The sequence below is a fragment of the Ischnura elegans genome, chromosome 6 (genome assembly GCF_921293095.1).
Source record: "Ischnura elegans chromosome 6, ioIscEleg1.1, whole genome shotgun sequence".
Lineage (NCBI taxonomy): Eukaryota > Metazoa > Arthropoda > Insecta > Odonata > Coenagrionidae > Ischnura > Ischnura elegans.
The window spans coordinates 58,647,849-58,662,207 of NC_060251.1; positions in this window are offsets into that span (position 1 = coordinate 58,647,849).

Below are 14,359 nucleotides of genomic sequence, written 5' to 3' on the forward strand. Positions count from 1 at the left end.
GTCAGAAAAAAAAGTACCCGAGAAACATACGTACGTGATAGAAAATTGAACGAAGAAATTCTTTCTTAATTTAGTGAACAATTGCGGACAAACTATAACATCTAGGGGTGTAAGAAGCAAGAAATATATTTAGTGTATTCCAAAACATCTTTGAAAATCCAGTCTGTCAAGAAATAGTTGCATAACAAAAACAATATTGTAATCTAATCTTGCATATAATGTATTCTTACTGAGGTTATAGGAAGCGGAATTTCGAATGCATGCAGCAGAATTGGAATATATTCTTTCTCCGGAAATATGAATACTTGCTAAAACACCTGCCCCATTATGGGACTGTGTGACGTCGATTTAGTATAAAATATTACCATGTATTTTAACAACAATTTATTAGGTTATTTTATTAATAGTTAGCTCTTTATTTAACAGTTATCCTCTCAGATCGAGCATTTGTTCTAAAAGGGTAACTTTTTGTATGCAATTGGCTGATTTCACATTAGCGGTATTGATTTTATTTTCAGTGCATTTAATTAAAAAAATATTTTTACTAAAATGAGGCATTAAATCACTCTCGAATGCGACAGAAAACAAGTAGTACGAGAAAATGGTTCCGTGAAAAAGACACAAAGATACACTTTAATGGTATAACTTACTGGATGCTAACGAATGGATGCTAGCGTGAATAGATAGAGACATTTACGTCATTCCAAAACTTCTATGAAAAGTAATTCAGTTCAAACGTGAGTGGTGGAACGATGACAGTTTCGTAATCCTCACTATAATCTGTTTTATTCTTGTTCTGGTTACCGGAAGTAAGATTCTGAACCAGCCCTGCCTCACGCAGCATACTTTGGGATCGTCTTTGTTTTCAAGTTAACTGAACCCTTGCCAAAAAAATCTGTCCCTTGGTACGAGCGGGGCCGGATGTTTTCTTGTGGACAGAACGCCTCTCCCATTGTATTGAAATAGTGGACGAGGCCTTTATGGAGCCCAAAGCAGTCGCAGCGGCCAACCGCATTGTCCCACAGTCACATGTTATGTCTTCTGCTCGCTCAATGAGCTTCCGAGTGGGAGGGAAAAACTTTGATGATAATAATCCACTCCACCCTTGACCTCGATTCGGTTTCGAAGATGTAACCTACGTAGGGCTCGCCCAAGAGCGATCTTTCAAGACTATCAGAGCGGGAGACATTGGTTTCTGAGAACCAACTAAATGACTAATGAGGCAGGAACTAGGGTGGATCAATTGATTTTTTGGGGACGATATTTTACAGGATATCGATGTAGTGTAGAAGATTATGACGTGCGGTAATTTATGTAGTGTGTGCCCTTTTTTACGTGGCTACTGGCTCCTTTTAACGCCAAGGCTCTGCATAAGACATTTACAATCAATAAAAATGATTTTAATTAGCAAGATTTAACCATAAATCATGCATAAAATGATTCCATTATTTATGTACGCAATACGCTTCAATATATCACGAACAAAAGTTTTTGGAAGCATACAGTGAGAATGTTCTCGTTACCATGTATGCTACACATCTCGGTTTGAGAGGACAGTATTTGGTCGCGAAAATTCATCAAATGTTGAGTGCGAAATACATATTGCAAACGCAATGCTTCTTGCCGCGAAAGTTCATTAAGTAGACGTTTGCGCTTAATGCTTGGTTGCAATTATTTTTTCAGGTTATTTATTTTTAAAGTGTGAAATTTGATGCATTTTAATAAAACTAAAAATTACTCTTGATGGTCATTAAATCAATATATCAAATTCAAATTGAAACTCACAGTAAGTGCCATCAGTAGAATGGAAATTCACGAAGGTATGAGTACATACTTGCAGAGGATACGACTTTACACTTGGGTCATGCTTTCCCTAGCGCTGAACTGCAGATGTCCAATACATTAAGTATTGCGTACATTAATTATGATTCACAATTTATTGTTAAATCTTGTGAATGAAGTTAAATAATTTTTACCGATTGCTGTCCTTTCAAAACGATGTTTGTATGGAAGCATGAAAATTCTCTCTGTATCCTTGAAAAAAGTGTATAGTGAGTGCGTTCAATGTGCAGAAATGATGGTATTATTTTATGCATTCATTAATTTTAATGCTGTGAATTAAAATAATTTTTATTGGTATTCAATGTCTTAAGTACATACCTTGCTTTAAAAGGAGCCAGTAGCCTTGTATTCACGACAATTAATTGGAGACATGTAATTATTTACATAATTTAAAGCAATTTTTTGGCAAAAATGTGAAATATTAATAAATTTCAAATGGATTGCTTATTAAAACCTTTTTTTCGCATGATCTTACGCGCTATTTTAAAAATGTGAAGAATCAATACAATTCTCATGTATTGCTCATGATGAACTTTTTTCGCAAAATGGTCTTGGCATATTTTGCTTTTGGTGAATATACTACCATCAAAACATTTTGATCCAAATTCGAAAGGGATCTCTAAATTGTTGAATTGAGATAGACTGACTCATACGGGAAAAAAACTACTGTATACTGCTAACCAAATTCCATTCCCGTCCATTTATATTCTCAATCTCCCTCCTTATTTCACGGTTTAAAAATGACTTGTGTACCTGCTCCCTCGCCCTGGCACCTTCCGGCGATGTGCTGGGTAAACATGTGCATGGAAATATGGTAAGCGGAGCGACCACCATCATCCATAATGTTCTCCTCGTAAACCCCCGCACCTTCGGTTCCTCGGGGCAGGGCCCAGAGAATGGATTCAGAGCGGCGCGGGCGGGAAGGAAGTACGGAGGAATAAGGTGGGCGGAGCAGGGGGGAGGGGGTTCATGGAGGGAACAGAAACGAATGCTCCCCCGCAGGCACTACTTTGTTTCTGATGGTCATGGAGGGGGAGTAGGTTTAGAGACTATTCTGGGCATATCTCTGCTTCCAATATTTTTTTCCAAAAGGAGACGTCATTAAATGAATTTAATTTGATCTTTTTCAAAAAGATACAGTAAAATTACGTACATTAATTATGATTCACAAATTATTGTTAAATCTTGTGAATGAAGTTAAATAATTTTTACCGATATTATATATTTTAAACGAAGTCCTTGCGCTAAAAATTGCCATTAACCATGTATTTACGGCAATTAAGTTGAGGAATATGAAGAATAGAAATAGTGACATGATTTCAAGGGCTTTTTTTGGAAAAAATGAAATGAATTATTAAATTCTCACGTCCTTAGCGTATTTTCCTTACTAGAGTGAATGTTTTCTTTAACTTGGCGATTATTCTGAAGATAATTTGTTTAGTTATGGTGGCATATATTTATTTAAATATTTGTCTAATCTATGAATTACAACAAATTACGACACATTTAATCCATGAATTACACTCACATTCTGTGCCTTGGAGCTCGGCGGATCTTCGATCGAGTGTTGGCCTACAAGGAATATTTGCACGTTGATTAAGTCATTAAGTTATGAATGAATTAATGCTTTTATTATAATTATTATCGATAGTGAACAAGATCATGGTAATAGGTTGTTTTTTCAACTTTCAAATAGTGACAATTAGATGGCACGCCTCAGATGGCGCTGTGAATAAGGATAATCAACTCAGTTGTAGTGATTGCATTATATTTAACTCTATTACAATACCATTGTAGTTAGTAGCGTTTTTTCACCACCATTTCCTCACCGTTCGAGGCGAAGGAAACGAGCAATGGTAGTAGCAGCAAAGAACTCCGTCGAGATCTTCTTAATTACTGTTGATCGCTTATAATGTGTATCGTGCGTGGGAGCATAAAAAATTCTCACTTAATCATTAAAAAAGCTTGAGCTTGTCTTATAATTAGTACAGAAATTATGGTATCATTTCATGCACAATTAAAAAAAGTTTAAGTTTATTGAATAGCGTGGGATCGGTATGCTGTAGATTGCTCGGTATATCCTCGCAAATCTCAGTCCTAGCTTTAATTTTGCGGTTTTTTATTTCTACCCCCTAATTTGTCGTCTGTGTTATTTAGGAGTTCCTAATTTGTTGTCTTAGTAATTTTTTTAATTCTCTATAAGGTTGCACACGATAAAAGATATGTATTATGCAACGGATGCATCGAAGCTATACTTGTTTGGATGAAATAACATGAAGGTCTGCTTTCCATTCATTGAATCAAGTAGCCAAGTTTTCAATAGAACGGTGGCTTTTTACACGGCGCAAATATCTTATTGAGGTGTTCACAAGGAATTAACTTGAGGAAAGAAGTTTATGAATACATGAGTGGGATACTTTTCATAGCATTATCCTACAATCTAGGCAATAAAGAGCGAACAGAGATGTTGACGGTTGCCTGTAATTCCAGGATTAAACCCAAATAAAGTGAAGTGAAAAAATACCACCGCTCTGAAAAAATGTTTCCCGTGCGTGCATCAACATTGTTTATATGATCCATATTATTGGCCTTTTATTTTTTTCGAGCATATCATATTTGAATCATATAACTGTTTTCAAAGCTCCCGACTGTACAATGCACCAAAGTCCACCAGGAATAGGTATTCTTTTAGCAACACCTAATTCAGCGGATCGTAGTATCATGACTGAAAAAATCGTTCCCATAACCTTTGATCTACACTATGCATACTAATGTCATAGGATTTCTATGACACCGCCAGATTTTACTATCCATTATTTAATTTGCCGTTTATGCTGATGATTATTTGTTTATAAGGTTATGCAAACTAAATATTCGGCTAATCTATGAATTAAAACGCATTACACACGAATAGGAACATGAAATACACTAATAATGTGATGAATTATTCTACACCTTTGCGTTCGGGATATCTTGGATCGATAGTTGGACTAATAGGGATCTTGATTGGATTAATTTCCCATGAATGGATACTATAGAGTGTATTCATGGGGAAAATTTGAAGTGATGTATTTATTAGATATGAAGATATAGTGCTTGCTGCTTTGAAACTGAAGACTCAAATCACTATGAATGGGAATTTTTTCACATCCACACTCATTCAAACTACAAATCTTTCAACGATTATTCTATTTTGTACCAACTATGTTAGTATTGGTTGTCCTTCTGTGGAGTATACCTGTGGTCCACTTCCTCTTTTGAGCAAGCAACCTTATTCACGCGCCTTCCTGTGATATGTGCCAAGGACCGGGAACTATAGGTTGGCCTCAGGCCGATTCTGTAATTACCGCTTCCATAGAATATTATTTCCTTACCGCTCCGTTTCAAACCGAGGGCCTATTTTGAACCCCTATGCGTTTCACCCCTTTGCGTTTCACACCCTGTGCGTTTCAGGTTCCTTCTGGCTGATTCGTATGGTGTCTCTTGCAATTCTTAAATTTCGAGTGTTAGTCCACTAGGGCTCTAGGACTCTAGATTTTATTTATTTCCCATGAATGGATATAGCAGATTATAGCGCATTTGTTAATAGGGAATAGTTAAAGTGATAATGTAGTCTTCTTGAGAAATCAGCCGGATCAAGATGGCCATGATGATTTCCCGAGAAGAATTCAACTGCAACATTCGTCAGAAAAGCACCAAATCCTTCAGATGTAGTGATGCCTTTATTGTATTTGAAGAGAAGTGTGTTGCTGCTTTGGAACCGAAGACTCAAATCACTCTGAATGGGAATTTTTCCACATCTACACACTTTATTTTGAATTATTAGAGCTTTCAAAGCTTTCAACGATTATTCTATTTTTGTGCAAACTATGTTATTGCGTTGTCCTTCTGCGGGGTGGACAAGTAGTCCTCTTCCTCTTTAGAGCCAGCAACCTTATTTACGCGCCTTGCTATGATATGTTGCTAGGACCAAGAACATTGCGGAACATTTTTGTACAAACTACATTATTGCGTCGTCTTTCTATTGGAAGGATTGGCGGTCCACATTGGCCTTTGGTTGATTCTCTCATTACCACTTCCATAGAACACCATATCCGTACCGCTCTGTTTCAAACCGAGGGTCTATTTTAAACCCCTCTGAGTCTCACCCCAGGCCTCTTCCGGCTGATTCGTATGGTGTCTCTTGTAATTCTTAATTTTTTCAGGGGGAGCACGAGGATTTCTTTCTATGCCGTTCCATTCCTTAAGTATCCGGATGTCTTCCAGGCGACGATTATTCAGCGATGAAAATAAATAACCTCGGCCGTGGGAAGGACAAAAAAGCTGGAAGTAAGAAGGCCGCGGAGGAAAAATAAGAGATTTTTTATTCTTTCTTTGGTTCTGTCTTTTAATTCCTTTTATCTTCCCCTTCCGGATGCCGTAAACTTGCTTTTCTTTATTTCTTACTTATTTAAGACTTAACTTCTTCACTTGCGGTATTAGAAGTGTCTCGTAATTAGTTCCAGATCTCATTCCTTGGTGGGGTTGGAGTTAATACATGAAATTTTGCGGTGGTAGAGTAAAGAGAGGTCTATCGAGAAGGATAATCATCCAGTTTTTACAAAAAGAGGTAATTTAATTTAAAGAAATTATTTCTTAACCTCTAAGTTGTCAGTGAATTTATAGCCTTTGATAAAAAATCCATGCATAAAAGGTTTTTACTGTATGCTATTCTTGAATCTATTTTCAAGAATTTCTATCGTTAAATTTGAAAATGAAGTAAATTGCTGTAAAGTAAATGTTGTAATCCATTGACACGTAAAAGTTGTAAACAAGAAAATATTGTAACCGCTTGACATGAAAACTTAAACGTAAAAATGTTGTAACTTCTCTTTTTTTCGGGGTGATGAATGTAAATAAATAAAACTAACAATTCACTCGCCATTTTAGGTCCGCTTATAAAAGTTGTTTGTACATACATTTCTACTCAATGTGCGTTGATGTCATGTAGTTTTCTTTCATACTCACTAGGCGTTATAATGGGAGGGCAGAGAAACCATAATCGATTTTCGCTCTTATAATTCCCATTGTGAACTCGCATACATTTATGATACACATACGATGAAGAGTGTAAATTAGAAGAATTGCATTGATGTTTAAAGATTAAATGATTGGAGAGCTGCGTCAAACCTTTCTTGGTATGGTATGGTATTTGAGGAGGCGACCGACAGCTGAGGACATTTGCGCCATGAGGGAAGGGTAGGTAAGGAAGGGAGGAGAGAAACCTGGCGTCGGCATTAGCCTGCTCTTTACGAAAGGCGCCAAGGGGACCTCAGCTTAACGTCCCATCCGACGGACGGAGTGTTGCGCTTGAAATATCCTCCACACAACATTCAAGCAGGGATGGGCAGTCTCTGAAAATTCTCTGCTGCTGCCGGGATTTGAACCCGGGCCCACCGGGTGGGAAGCCAACACTCTAGCCACCACACCAACCCGATCCCCTGTCAAACCTTTCTTGATGAATCATGATTGATGATGGAGGTAGTAGATATTATTCTACGACGTATTTTATAAGAGACAATGATACGATAATTGGGAATGATTTTTGTTGTATTAAACTAATTAGTTGACAGAAACTAGCATTATATAAAGATTAATGTGGGGATCAGGTTGCTGTGGTGGTTAGAGTGTTGGCTTTCCAATCCACGGGTGCAAATCCTAGCGGTGGCAGAGAATTTTCAGAGACTGCTAGATCCTTGGTTGAATGACGTGTGGAGGGTATTTTGAGCGCAAAACTCTGTCTGTCGGATGGGACGTTAAGCCGTGGTCCCCTTGGCGCCTATCGTTAAGAGCTGGCTAATGCCAACGCCGAGTTTTTCTCCACCCTTCCTTACCTAACCTTCCCTCATGATGGCTCGCAGATGTCGGTCGCCTCCTCCGAATACCATACCAAGATTAATGAAGGAACGATTCAACAAAAATCACTGGGAATTTTAGTGCCAGTGATTCTTGTCGCATTTTCTGAAACTTTCAGTTTCGCATTGTGAAAAAAATGCTATGAATATATAATAAGCCTAAATATGTGAATTGTATGTGGAGACGAAGTCTTTTCATCTCATTTCCATGATCTTTATCTCACCTTCCTCGTTTGTCTCATCTTCCCTTATCCGAACAGGTCCTCTCAGACTCCTTACATTCCCTCCGCACACTTTTCCATCCCCCCACTCCTCTCCCCGCCTTCCATCCCACTTCCCGCATACTTTGTCATCTCGACCCCGTCTTGGCCTCCCCCATTATGCCATACAGCATCCCCTTGGGCCCCCTCCCCCCACCACCACAATCCCTTCTTCTCCACACCCCCGCGCGCACTCAAATGACGATGACAAATGATTTCCTTTATTCTGCAGAAATAATAACCGCCCACCCACCTCCCTCCTCCGCTTCTCTCTCTCTCGCGCGCCAACGGATTTTATTGTGTACTACCCTCGCTTCCTTCCTACGTGTATGCCCGCTCTGCTTGTTCCTTCCTTCGTCCTTCCTCTTCCCCCATTCAACCTCCATCTTCGTGCTGCCCCATTCAACCCTTCCCGTTTTCCCCTCCTCCTACCCGGACCTCACGGTCCTTCCAGATTCTAATGCCCAGATCCAGGGATCCATATTGTTGGGAGTGGGCGAGAAAAAGGGAGAGAGAGAGAGAGATGTGCGCATTGTGATGCTCTTTTGTTTGTTTAGGTGCGTTCCTGTCGGCGTCTGCTATAAAAGACATTGAATTGGTGGTCATTTGTGTCGGGAGAAAAATCATTGGAAATGGCGGTCTTTCCTTTCCCTCGGTGATTAAGGTCAAAGGGTGGTATGGGTAGGTGAGGGAAGCGCTCACCCCAGACTTAGCCACAGGCGTGTAAATATCACACATGTAATTCCTTTACCTAGGCCACTTCGTAGTTCGTGGATTATTTTTTTATGGGTGTCCGAAGGCTTCACGCAAGATTTGACACTGGGACGCTCTGCACAGAAGCCTTCTTAACTGCGTAGGCCTCATTTTATCAATGAACCTTTAAAATCAGGTTTCGCTTAAATATTCTTATATTCAATTCTAAACTATTCCATTTTTATGTAATATACAAGAAATGTCCCCATAAAAATAATTTTTGCCTTCTATCAGGAAAAAGTGATTAAATACCTTGGGTACGGTGGAAACTGGTTGGTGATGTATATATGTGATGCTATTGACCCCGACAGAGTTCCTCCTGAAAAGGCCTTACGAGATTTATTTGGTACAAGTACTTTGCCGTAGGAAAGCATATACTTCATGATACAAGGGCAGTCTGATACCCTTCAGGAAGCGACCAGCATGCGTTCGGATACCCAAACATTGACACGGCGAAATAGCCCATAGGTTAGTAATCACCATGATGTATAGTTGATGTTTAAAACTATATTGATTAAAAATGGATTGCATGCTACCTATAAATTTAGATAGATAAATATGTCGGAGTTATTGGTACAGCAGCCATGAAAGTAAAAAAGTACTAAATTGAATTTTACATTTTCGTCTTTGAAAGATCTGCTAATTGTCATGGTCGTCAATATAAATGATAATTCAACATATTTCTTTGATATCCCCTGCAATCGATAAATGTAAATCATTTTGATAATACTAATTTTTTCATAGTTTTACAACATTATTTATTTTTTATGGAAGTTATTTTTAAAAATTTTCATCCAAACGACCAATTATCTGTTAACACCGTGACTATTAACTTGCTTGTTGATGTTGCATGGTATTGCTGCTAAACTAAAAGTTGAAAAGTAATTTTCACTCGAATTCTGGCAAATTGTAATGTCTGGATCAAAGGGACTGCAAAGAGGAGCCCAATTTCATCTTATAGGAGGGTGATATCTGTTGCTACTTCGGATATTTACTATATTCGGATATTTACTATATCCTATGTTGCTACTGTCGCATTTTAATCGGTTTACAAAAATGTCTGCGGCGCGGTGATGAAAGCAATGCGATTCGCTTTTTTTATAAATATTTTCCATTATTGTGTTTGTAATTGCGAGGAATAATATTGAAAAGTTATGAATTTGATGTATCGCATCATCATGTACATATACATTTCGGTTAACAACCCTGATTAAACTTTATTTCCTCGTGAATCTCGGATCACTTTGTCCGTCAGCGACGAGAGTGGCGAATTCTGTAAACCCTCTTAAAATGCGCGGTGGGTGACAAACATTAAGAGGCCGATTTGAGTATCCTCTTTTGTAATATTCGTGTTCAGGATCCAGGGATCCATATTATTCTGGAGTAGCTGAAAAAGGGAGAGAAAGGTATAGGCAGTGGGTCCCTTTATTTGCTTGTTTGCATGCCGGCCTCTGTTTTTAAGGTGGTCGACACTGTGATCGTATGCATTTGAGATCCCCTGTTAATAATGTGAACAGCGCCAGGGAAGTCTATGCTTGGTTCGTGATACATACGATAATTGATAATACTAAGTTTAGATCCCCCTTTTTCCCTGAGATGGAAGCGTACAAAATTTATTATTTATTATTTAATTATTTATTTCATACACCACCGAAAACAGCACTGTTCGGCCTTTACATCGGGGTTGATAATATTTAACAATCACAAACATCCATGCCCTGGATAAGGGTAACTTACCCAGGCGGGACTCGAACCCGCGACCTTTGGTTTGGCAGGCGAGGACTTTACCCCGCCGCCACCGAGGCCGGCAAATAATTTAAGTCTCCGTTTTTTTAATTCTTTAAAACATGCTCTATGATAGTAAGTTCCTTGAAATATGAAATTACATTTGTTTTCTCCCTACAAGCTTTCTGTAAATTTACTTCATTTTTCGGAGCATTTTAAAGCTATATTATCAGTGAGGATGCCCTATCTCCTAGTGATGAAGGCCTATAAAATAATTAATTTTTTAATAATTTTCTATCTTTGAAAAATGATTCTAATTAACTATGAAATGATTTAAAATATATGTATTTAAATGTTTTCTCTTCTTCGTAGTCAGTAAATTGTGTACATCTTCCTAAGCATATTAATGCTTGTGTGAGAATAAGCTCGAGGACACATAATTTCTGTGCCAACTATAGAAGGAATGTTAATGCAATGCAGGGTGGTCGTTGATGTGATAACCTAAAAGTGAATCAGATTCGTGAATTTTTACCTCGAATTCAAGAAGGATCGTTAATTTATTCATGAGCCATGGGTATCGCGCCTGCATAAGTATACATAGATAGATGCGTCATCGTCGGTGTGCGGAGACATTTCCGACGGTCACCCGGGCGCCGTGTTGTCGTTCCGCTTGGATCCGTATTTCACCCGTTCCACGCTAACATATGACCCATTCTCTCCCCATATTGGCGGCGTGATCCCGGCAAGATTGAGGAACCCTGCGACCCGGCAAAATGCACGGTTTTAGCGCCAGCAGCACGGCGCCCCCCTCTTTGTCACCGCGGGAGAATATGCAAAGCCCGTAACTCAAAAGCGGGCCTAGATAGATATTGATTGCTTCCCCGGACAGGAAGGGAGACTTTTGGCACTCCCCTATCTCTCCAAACGACCATAGCAGTCGCTCTCTTGCATGTTTGCGCGAGACGAAGCACGTATGAGTGTCCGACGTGTTATGGCCTCTCGCATATTGGCGGTAGTTTAACGCCCCGGCCTTCCCGTGAACAGTGTAGGTACCCCATATGATCGCCGCTCCGATTCTGTTGGGTGAGGTTGTTTAGGAGTGGGGTCATTGTAGTTAAGAGGGTTGGGTGGGTAGGGTTATTCAGGGATGAGAGAGGGAGCGGCATTTGACGGGGTCAAACCGAGATTGTCCCCGGCGAATGAAGCACCCTCTACGGGTAGTTTGAAGCAACGCTCCACACGCCCCTTCTATCCCGAAATCTACTCCAATCACCCCACTCCCTCCCTCAGAGTGCAGAAAAACCCTTCCTTGTAACCCTAAACCCTGGATACGGTCCGTCCAATGCCCTTCCCTCATAATAATCTTCTGCCCCCGTACCCTGGCAGGGCATTCCGTGCACTTCCCACCCCACTGTGTGGAGGCAGTTCGCAGCAATTTGATGGAACAGAAGGAAGGCGATGGAGAGGCTTAACCCTGTGTTATGACGCCGTTAATAAAGAGCAGTGGTGCCAACTTGGCGGATTGCCTCCTCCTCCTCCTTCCTCTAAAATATCTCCCTCACCCTAGTTCCATTCTACCCTCCTCTCCTCTGCTATTCTTTGTGCGATAGCCACCCCTTTCTGTGCGAGGGATGTCCTCTTTGTACCGTCCTGCTCTCCCTATTCTAGGGATTCTAGTCCCGGAATCCCGCATTCCAGAGTCAAAAGGCCTGTTTACACGATACATTAACACGTACGAGTTAATGTCTGTTTGCGTGAATGATTTTTGTGGACCGGAACGGAACATGTACGAATGCATGAACCAAATTAGAACAGGTTCTATTTTCTGTACATGCATTCGCACAAGTTGGGTCATTACACGGTGCATTTTGGCGTTCATTCTCGCGTTCATATGTTTAGACATTATCCCGTTCGTGTTAATGCACCGCGTAAACAGGCCTTAACGCACAATTCCAATCCATTTATCCGCATATCGGGCCATACAAAGTCCAAAGGTTGTATAAAGTCCCAGGGTTGATATATCAGTTCTTACCGCTAATAATTTGGTTACATTATGAGTTTATTAAAAGGCACATTTCCTACGACTTTGTTTATTTGGTAAGCTATTGAGAATTGAAGACATGGTTTTTCAAACGGCACAAGTTCAATTGGCAGGAATTCGGGAATAATATTTTATATGTTATACTCTAGGGCTAGTATAGTTTTGGGTACATTTTTTCCATGATCATTGTGTAACATATATGTACATATTCAAGCAAAGATGTGCAAGTAATGGCTTTGATGAAGCGAAAAGAATGTGGTTTATTTTTGAAGAACTTAGTTGACTGAATGTGCGCTTCATTGGCATTCACTGTTTCAATCACATTAGTCAATTAGTATAGGGGATAGATGGCTCGTAATAAGTACAACCAGATGTAATTTGCCATTCAGTAAGGTGACGGCAGTGACCTTTCTCGCTATTTTAATACAATACATTGGAGACCTTTGGCTCTTCCCTTTCTCTCCGACGACTATCATAGTCGCTCTATTTCATGTTTGTTTGAGGCGAAGCACTTATGACTTGGGACATTGTTTACAAGAACGTGAGAAGAAAAATACGAGAAGAATACTAATTACATAGTATGTGCCATGTATATCAGTCAGATATTCTATTTTAATTTTTGGAAGTTGGTTATAGTTGTTAAGGTATTTTATTAAAGCTAAGAATTGATTTATATGTATATATGAAAAGAGTTCTTGTCGTTCAAGCTTTGTCTAACTTGGGAAAATAAAACATCGTCATTGAAATGGCGGATTATGATTGAGGAGTCCATTTTATGCGGTTAAATGTGTCTCTTATACTTAAAGACTTTATTTTCACATTATCCTATAGTTTTTCTCTACATCTTAAAAGTTTACCTTTGTCCCGGAATCCCGGGATTTCAAGAACATGGAAGTAACAATCCCATGATTGCGGGACTGAGTAATTCCTCCGAGAACCAAAATCCTTTCTTCGTGAGACTCACCCCCAGTTACGGTGGCTTGTCGTCTTTTTTATTTTCTTATCCTCGTTATTATTATTTATTTTCCTCTATACTCCCTCGACATCAAGCGAAATGCTTTCGCAATTCTACTTTTTTTCCTTCATTCTTATCCTCCGCATGCTATCACTCACAAAGAGTCTTCCAAATATAACTGGCTCGGCATCTGGTTTATATCAGATTCTACGCCATATGCCGTAGTTTTATGGCATGTAATCATTGGATGTGTCGTTGCGCTGGAATCTCATTGTTTGTTCTGGCACCGCCGACGTTTGCAGCAATGCAGCGATCATTGGCAATGGACTCGTGGGTCACAGAGAAAGGCGAAGAAAGATTTCGTGCTTTCCCGGCGAATGGACTTGGTAAAGAGTTCTCGGGATCGCCACCGGGTCAGGAACTCCATATCTGCCAACGTTTCGATGTCCGACTCGGTCATCGTCCTCAGGGCTGTGAATGTCGAGTGAGAATTTGACTTGCTTATATACAGTCACTCTGGTGGTCAGGTGACTGCTGATTGGCTGTCGTCAGCGGCATGCTCTGATTGGTGGTTTTGCCTAGCCTTTTGTATAGTCTTGAGCACAGGTTTCCAGGTGCTGCTCAGAGCATATCCGGAGTCTCTATTGATGGTATTCTTAGACAGTCTAATTTCAATAGACTCTTTAATGAGTCGATCCCAAAAGCCATTGGATCGGCATAGCATCTTGGTGTCGTCAAACTTAACAGTATTTTTGCATTCCATCCAATGCTCTGCGATGGCTGACTTTTCGGGCTGTCCTAGGCGGAGGTGGCGCTTATGTTCTTTGAGCCGCGTGTCTATAGTGCGGCCCGTCTCACCGATGTATATTTTCCCGCACCCACATGGCAC